Source organism: Rhagoletis pomonella, unplaced genomic scaffold (assembly GCF_013731165.1).
Source record: "Rhagoletis pomonella isolate Grant_MI unplaced genomic scaffold, Rhpom_1.0 Rhpom_scaffold_00001, whole genome shotgun sequence".
Classification (NCBI taxonomy): Eukaryota; Metazoa; Arthropoda; class Insecta; order Diptera; family Tephritidae; genus Rhagoletis; species Rhagoletis pomonella.
Genome location: NW_023458555.1, coordinates 108,411,561 through 108,419,491, shown reverse-complemented (window position 1 = coordinate 108,419,491; position 7,931 = coordinate 108,411,561). Strand labels below are relative to the sequence as shown.

General features: G+C 35.0%; 1 long non-coding RNA gene across 1 annotated transcript; it reads right to left on the bottom strand.

The window, feature by feature from the left end:
- Positions 1-5,896: 5,896 nt before the first annotated feature.
- Positions 5,897-6,542, bottom strand: LOC118733507. The gene is made up of 2 exons (XR_004992267.1): positions 6,401-6,542; positions 5,897-6,332 (listed from the first exon to the last, which is right to left on the bottom strand). It is a non-coding gene; the product is annotated as an uncharacterized LOC118733507 (long non-coding RNA).
- Positions 6,543-7,931: the final 1,389 nt, after the last annotated feature.

The following is a 7,931-nucleotide window of genomic DNA, read 5'->3' as shown; positions in this document are numbered from 1 at the left end:
CATGTGTATATGCATATGTTTAGCAACTTAAGGCACACTAGCAACGACAATCTAAGAATAGCTCTTAAAGATACATGCGAACATAATAGTGGGTTTAATGTTTGCCATTTTAATGCTCGAAGTCTAACAGTTGATAAGCTAGAATATTTAAATTTTATTTTTCAGAATTTAAACGTTGACGTAATTTGAGTAACCGAGACATGGTTTAAGCCGTATGTAACTAACTCCGCATATGATCTTTGTGATTTTTCACTTATAAGAAATGATAGATCTACTGGCCAAGGAGGCGGTGGGATAGTAAGTTATTATAAGCCTAAGCTCAATTGTAAAATTATCTATAAATCCAACCATCCTAGCTTTCGAAAGTATTTTTGTTGAGTTTAGTGATAGCGTCCAAAAGTGTCTGGTTGTCTGTACTTATAATCCCCATAAATCTAATGATATTTCGCCGCTTTTCACTAAAATTTCAGAACTGTCCTTGACCTATGTGAATGTCCTCATTTGTGTTGACTTCAATGTGGATCTCCTCGTTGAAAATGCTAGGTGTAAGTTCTTGCTGAATTGCTTCAACGGCTGGGGAATTACTATATCGAACAAATATGCAACTCGCTTTGCACCACACTGTAAGCCTAGCATGTTAGATCTTTTTGGCGTAAGTGTTGCTAGCGGAATAAATCATCTAGACCAGTTTCCCCTAGCCGGTGTTTCTGATCACGAGCTAATATTTATTTCTCTTAATATTGAATTTTTTAAAAAGGATCCAATTAGCCATTTAACGTTTATGGACTTCAAAAATATCAATGTAGGTGCATTAACTGACGAGAGTATCTCACTAGACTAAATCGCTGCTGGTTCTTTTCTAATAATGATGAAAACTTAACCCACTTCACTTTGCTAGTAAAATATCTGTTTGAAAACACGTTCCAGTAAGAAGTACACAAATAAATAATTATAACAATGAAATGAAATGAAATGAATGATATCCTAAATCTTATTAAAGATTGATCTATGGCCTACAAGTATTGGAAAGGAAATCCTACAACTGAGCGCTGGAATAGTTATAAAAATCTCCGAAATAAAGTGGCTAGAGCAGTACGTAATAACAAGAAGAACTACTTGGAAACCAAGCTCAACACTGACTTGTCCCCTAAAGCATTGTGGAAAAATTTAAAAACATTAGGAGTCTGTGCTAAGGACGCGAAAACATGAACGATTGATGCCGATGAAATGAATACTTATTTCATTACTGGTGCTGCCTTGTCAGAACCGTATCCTTTTACTACTAATGAAAGTTTAAATTATAAGTCGGCATACGAATTTTCATTCGATGTAGCTACGGAAGATGATGTCGCAAAATGCGTCTTTGCAATAAAATCAAATGCTACCGGCATGGATGGAGTCAGTCTACGCTTTCTAAAACTAATTCTGCCTTATGTGCTGCCTACTCTTACAAATATTTTCAATTATGCCTTAACCTCCTCTACCTTTCCCAAAGAATGGGAAATTGCAAATATTATTCGGATCCCTAAAACAACTCAGCTGACTCTCCAATGGACTTTAGACCCATTAGCATTTTACCAGCTCTAGCGAAAGTTTTCGAAAAATTAATTTCCACCCAAATAATTGATGACCTTGATAAGTACAGTCTCTTGAGCGAGTTCCAATCTGGTTTTCTATCCAATCACAGTCTACTGCCTTCTTAAAAGTTAAGGAAGACATTCGTCCTGCTTTTGATAATAAGTTACTTACTATTTTAGTGCTCTTAGATTTTTCTAAAGCTTTTGATATGGTAAGACATGACATTCTTTTGTTAAAGCTGCAACATTATTTTGGTTTTAATTCAACGTCACTGAAATAAATAAGCAACTATCTCTCAAACAGATACCAACAAGTCCAATGCGGAGATATCTTTTCTTGTCGCAAAAAAATCACTTCTGGAGTACCTCAAGGCTCGATTCTAGGTCCCATTTTTTAGTGTTTTAAAATACGATATTGTTTATTGTTGCCAAAACTCTTGTATTCATTTATATGCTGATGACACACAGATTTATTTCTCGCGTCCCATCGGTCTAGGTGAAGATTTAGTTTTTAGGTTAAATGATGATCTTGGTAGAATAGTCAAGTGGCCAAAACGAACGGTCTCAGTTTAAATGTTGCCAAAACGCAGGTACTGCCTATATCGTTTGATCCTCTTGATTTAAGAAGTTTGCCGTCATTAACGCTGGTCAATACGGAGTTGAATTTCCATTCCGTTGTAACGAATCTTGGTTTTAAAACAAGTAAGAAAGTCTAAGTTCGGGTGTAGCCGAACATTAAATACCCGGCGCAAGTATTAAATATATGTTTTTTCACCTTTCCGAAAGCTACCGCTAGGTGGTAAGCCGGGGTGTATCAATTTAGAGTAAATTAGCGTCCTTAAATTTCGAAATATTGCAGTTTCAAGCATTTCTGAAATTTACCGATATATGAAAAGCCGCCGTAATTTTAGTCCGATTTCAATGATTTTCAACGTTTTGCTTTTATGTGGCAAGCACAATAAAAATACCGAGTTTGGTACAAATTGGTAGAACGGTTACCGATATACATATGTATATGTGATCATAAGTGGGCGGTGCCACGCCCGTTTTCCAAAATTTTACCATAAACGTATTTCTTGGTAAAGAATTGTTGCAAGCATCAATTTTGAATAAACTAGCTTTAATATTTACTGATTTATCGAAGATTTTGTATTTCTCTAAATTACCGTTATATGGGATGTGGGCGTGGTTATTGTCCGATTTTTTAAATTTTCGGCCGTTTAGTATGCTGTATTAAGGCCAGCAACAGTGCCAAGTTTGGAAGAAATTGGTGCAGCGGTTACCAAGATATACACATGTAACCATACGTGGGCGTGCCTACGCCCATTTTCCAAAAACTTATAATATTCTTATTTTCCGTCTGAAAATTATTGTAAATATCAATTTTGAGTGAATTATCTTCAGTAGTTACTAAAATATCGTAGTTTTCGTATTTCTGGAAATTACCGTTATATGGGAAGTGGGCGTGGTTACAGTCCGATTTCGCCCATTTTCAATACCAACCTACCTTGAATCAACAGAAACCTACGTACCAAATTTCGTTGAGATATCTAAATTTTTTCTCGAGTTATCGTGTACACGGACGGACGGACAGACGGACAGACGGATAGACGGACGGACAGACAGACATGGCTTAATCGGTTTCTCTATTCATTCTGAGCATTTATGTATACATTTGTCTATATCTATCTCGATTCGTTTTGGCTGTTACAAACAACCGTTATGTGAACAAAATTAACATACCCTTGTGCACAAGTGCGCTCGGGCATAATGAATACACATTTAACTTGCACAGATCACATTAGCCATTGTATATCCAAGATATATTTGATTCTAAGGAATTTATGGCAAACGTGTAAGTGCCTACCAACTAACATAAAGCTTAAATTGGTACGGTCTCTTATTGTCCCCAACATTTCGTATTTCGAATTGGTTTATTGTAATCTGGACAGTGAATCCAAGAACAAATTAAATATGGCCTTAAATAATACGGTAAAAGAAAGTATGACCACATTTCAGAGTTCACAAGAAGCATCTTACGCTCGAACTTGGAGAGCTATCTGAAGATTCGTAACATCTTATTTTTGTATAAGTTAATTAGAAACCGCCAACCATGCTATCTTTACCGAAAACTGAACCTAGTTCAATCGTCTCGCACCCATAATATTATTGTACCTAGGTATAAAACTTTAACAGCGTCTAGCGTCGCAGCGTCTTTTAAAAATGTAATTTTCATTTCGTAAAATAGAGTTTTTATACGAGTAGTATTTAGTTCCTTCAAACGATGTATTTCAATGTGCTTCAAATTTCGTAACTCGGCGGCGGCGCGTGAGAAATCACAAAAAACGGCGGCGGCGGCGGCGGCGTATACCTCTAATATATATGTATGTAGAGATATAACATGTGCTCTAAGCTTTTCGTTTTAAACTTCATTAATTGCTTATAGCGTTGTTTTTCACTTTCACAAAAAATTTAGTACGTATGAAGCATAAAGAGCCCTATCAACCTTCAGTGTTTTAATAGCTAAACGGTTGATATTTTACTTATACCGAATTCATCGTAACGGGGAGCAACGAGTATAAAAAAAAATGTTTGCAATTGCACTTTGCAATACGACGGAAGAGAATATATTGTTCGAGTTTTTGAATTTGCATATTTTAATAGAACTCACATGAAAACTCCTATTTGTTCAAGCCTTCACCGTGAAGCCAACCAATTTTTTAAATACCTTACACAAAACATATTAACAAGGCAATAATAATCAAATTTGTTGTTTAAATAAGTAAACAAAACTCACCTATCCATTTTTTTTAAACTAAATACGCCAAGGAAAGGAATTTGTGCACGCCAAATGTAAACGAATAGTATGCGCTTAAAATATTTTAAACGGTACATCTTGACAGTGTTCAACACAATTTCACTGAATTTGAATTGGATACGTTCAATGAATTATAAAAGAAATAGAAAATACTCTAACGGTGTGGTTTGGCAGTGTTCAATGTCGGTTCACTTTTCGTTTCCGGGCGAAACTCACGATAAGGCTGATTATCTTAAAAAAATAGCAGTAAAATCGGTCTTTGGGGAGTATGGGAGTACAGATTTCAGAATAGTAGTAAAATACTCCCATAGTAGTACTTTCGGCAGCACAGGTTCAACTGTCTCTTTTGAGCCAGGGCCATCGCCACTGCGACAGAACCTGTTGAAGGGCAATCCCATCCTTTCGACATGTACCCCAACGGGCCAGTACCCGGTGCGCGCTGCAGTAAGTTTGTAGGTATCTTCTTTGCTAATTCCTAAGAGAGCTTTGGTTTTAAGGTTTTCGTAGGATACCCAGAACTGCCGGGTAAGTCTGTACGATCCTGTACGGTCCCACATCTGCTTGGTCTTCAAATGATAAATTTCGGAAATTTTTGCGTGGGACACATTCAGTGCGGCGCCGCACCTGGCTAGCTCTTCCGCTGCCTCGTTTCCGCAAATGTTCCTATGTCCCGGGACCCATGTTAGGGTAATTTTGTATTAGATAGAGATATGTATACGCTAGCTCTCTCCTACAGTCCTCCACTAATTGAAATTTGACAGAGGTAGAAAAGAGTTCATTATTGGCCGCTTGACTATCCAAGAAGATATTCAGATGAATATTTGGGAACAAATTAAAGGTAATTTTTTTTTTGTCAATAGATTTCGCACTAAATTTAAATGGTTGTAAAAAAAATAAACAAAAATATGCAAAACCCATATGCATTTATTGCAAAATATATTAAAATATGCAAAACCAGTTTTTTTTTGCAAAACATGCAAAAACTCAAGTAGCACACTGGTGTATAACTTGGTGTATATTTATGAATTTTGGTACATATGTGTTTAGATTAAATAAAAGATAATATTTTGGTGTATTTGTCATCCCGCCAGTACTTTTTCTCAACTCAAAATTCTGCCTTTAACGTTTTGGTACTATTTATTCATTGAGATTAGTACGAAAACTGCACTAGCTCCTAAAATGCACCACTTTTTTTATTTGGTTCACAAACTACAAATTAATGCTAAAAAAGGCGTATTCTTTCCTTTAATTCACACTCTGTAACCCCGTATACATTTTATTCCTTCATTCAAATAAAAGAGACAGCACTTAAGTTAAAAAACATTAATTTTATTATTTCCGTTTTTATACATACATATTTTGTTAGACACTGAACTGTATCTATTTTAATGGAAATTTCTTAATGATAAATACATAAATAAACAGGGTAGGGTTTAGTATACATATCGTCATTTTAAGTACAAAACCTAAGAATGAAAACAAACAAAGAAAACGAAAAATGCGCGGTGGTTGAGTGCGATTATATTGGCATTTATCATCAAATATAATAACTGAAACTGAATAAAAATGAGGCAAAGGTGTTCATAAAATATGGTTTTCTTGATAGAAAGTGTTTTGCAACCACGTAGCATCAGCGCAGTTCGATTTTTTCTGACCGCAAAAGTGCACCCACTTTTCACGCAAATTTACGCCTCTTGGCAAACCAAACCAACGCACAAACTTGTTCAAATCACAAAGCACTTCATTTAAATCATAAATTTGAAAGAAATCAAAATTTATAGTTTAAATCGCTGCAGAAAACACATCAAGTCGCTAAAAAATCACTATGAAGAGGTAGAAGACGATGTCAACAAAACCAAAGAACATCAAAAACGCTACGAAAACTATTTTCCGAAAATCGCCACGTATGCTGCTGACTCTGCCTATAAGCTAGAGATCTGAAAAATAAGAAAAAATACCAATTATCTCTTGATAATATGATAAGAATGTTTGTTTACAAAATTACCTCTTTCCGCAATTCCTGATAATTTCTGTGGGCAATTGACAATTGTCCAAAGAATTCACCAAAAAATGTATATTGAATACACCACACAGTAGCTTTGTTTCTTTACAGATATTTATCACTAGCAAGGCGAATTTACACAAGATAGTGTTAAACCATGTTCGGACCGACAACGAAAATACTTTGAAAACGAGTTTTGGGATTGTGTGCTGTTAGCTGTTCGCACCGGCTGTTAGAGTTTTCGTTGACATTTCTTTCATCCTTTGTTTACAGTTTTGCTACGAAAAAACAAAACCATAATATTTTTCTTTCATTTTCTTATTATTAGCAACCTTTGTCGTTTATTTATATTTTAATTTGGCCAGCCAATTGGCAATAAATCCCAACTAGCATATTAGAGATGATAAAATATGACTTACACTTCGATAAATATATCTAAAAAACAAGTGAAGACACCGATTGGAATGGGTGGAATGTGAGTTTTCAAGTAGTTTTCAGCGAAAACTGGTTTTCGTTTGACAGATTTTACAAGGACGAAAACACAAGTTTTAGGTCGAAAACCAGTCTTAGCAACTAAAACATGTTTTCGATGGCGGTCTGAACATGGTATTAGCCGTAAAGAATAATAGAATAAATTTCTCGTGTAAAAATAAACAAAACCAAAGGGAAGGATAAAAGAAAATGTCAGAAGAGTCAATTATATTAATACTCCATTTTTCTATAGGAAATGAATTTTAATTGCTTTAAATTGTGAAAATATGATTTGTAATAATTAATAAATAAAGTCTGCAAACTGTGGAAAACTGTGATTTTAGTGAAAATAGGCATACGTGCAGAATACGACCCGTTAAGCTAGAAAGAAACGAAGCAGTGGCGTTGTCCACCCTTTTTTTCTAATTCTAATGGTATAAAATTTTTTTGGTGCAAACTTATATTGCACGTGCTATGGAGTGGGAAAGGGGCAATTTTCTTTTTATTTTATTTTTGTAAACAGAATAAAAATTGTAACCACATATCCTGATAACCAGGCAAGTGTGAACAACACTAAATTTCACTCTGTGAGCGTAATTTTGTAATTTTTCCCGTTCGTCTTCCTGATACTTATCTGCTACAAAAGTAAAGAAACAAAGCTAGTGTGTGTGTACTTAATACACCACGAGTTTGAATATGAGCCAGTGTTACCATGAACAAATTTTGTTTCCTACCAAATTTTCCTACCAAACTCAACCAAAACCTACCAAAATTGTATTTAAGTTTTTAGTATATTTTTGATGTCAAGTTTATTAAAAACGTAGATAACATAACATTTAGAAAAACCAAAATACAGCTAGTACAATAAAAACAAATTAACTACGCATAGACATTCACCTACCAAAATCCAATATAGCCTACCAACCTACCAAATGGAAAAAAAAACCTACCAGTTTTGATAGGAAAACCCCATGTTTGGCAACACTGATATGAGCTATTAAACATTCCACAAGTAGTGTTGCCATTAGCCTTACCATTTTGGTCAAATTGGTAGTTTTATTTT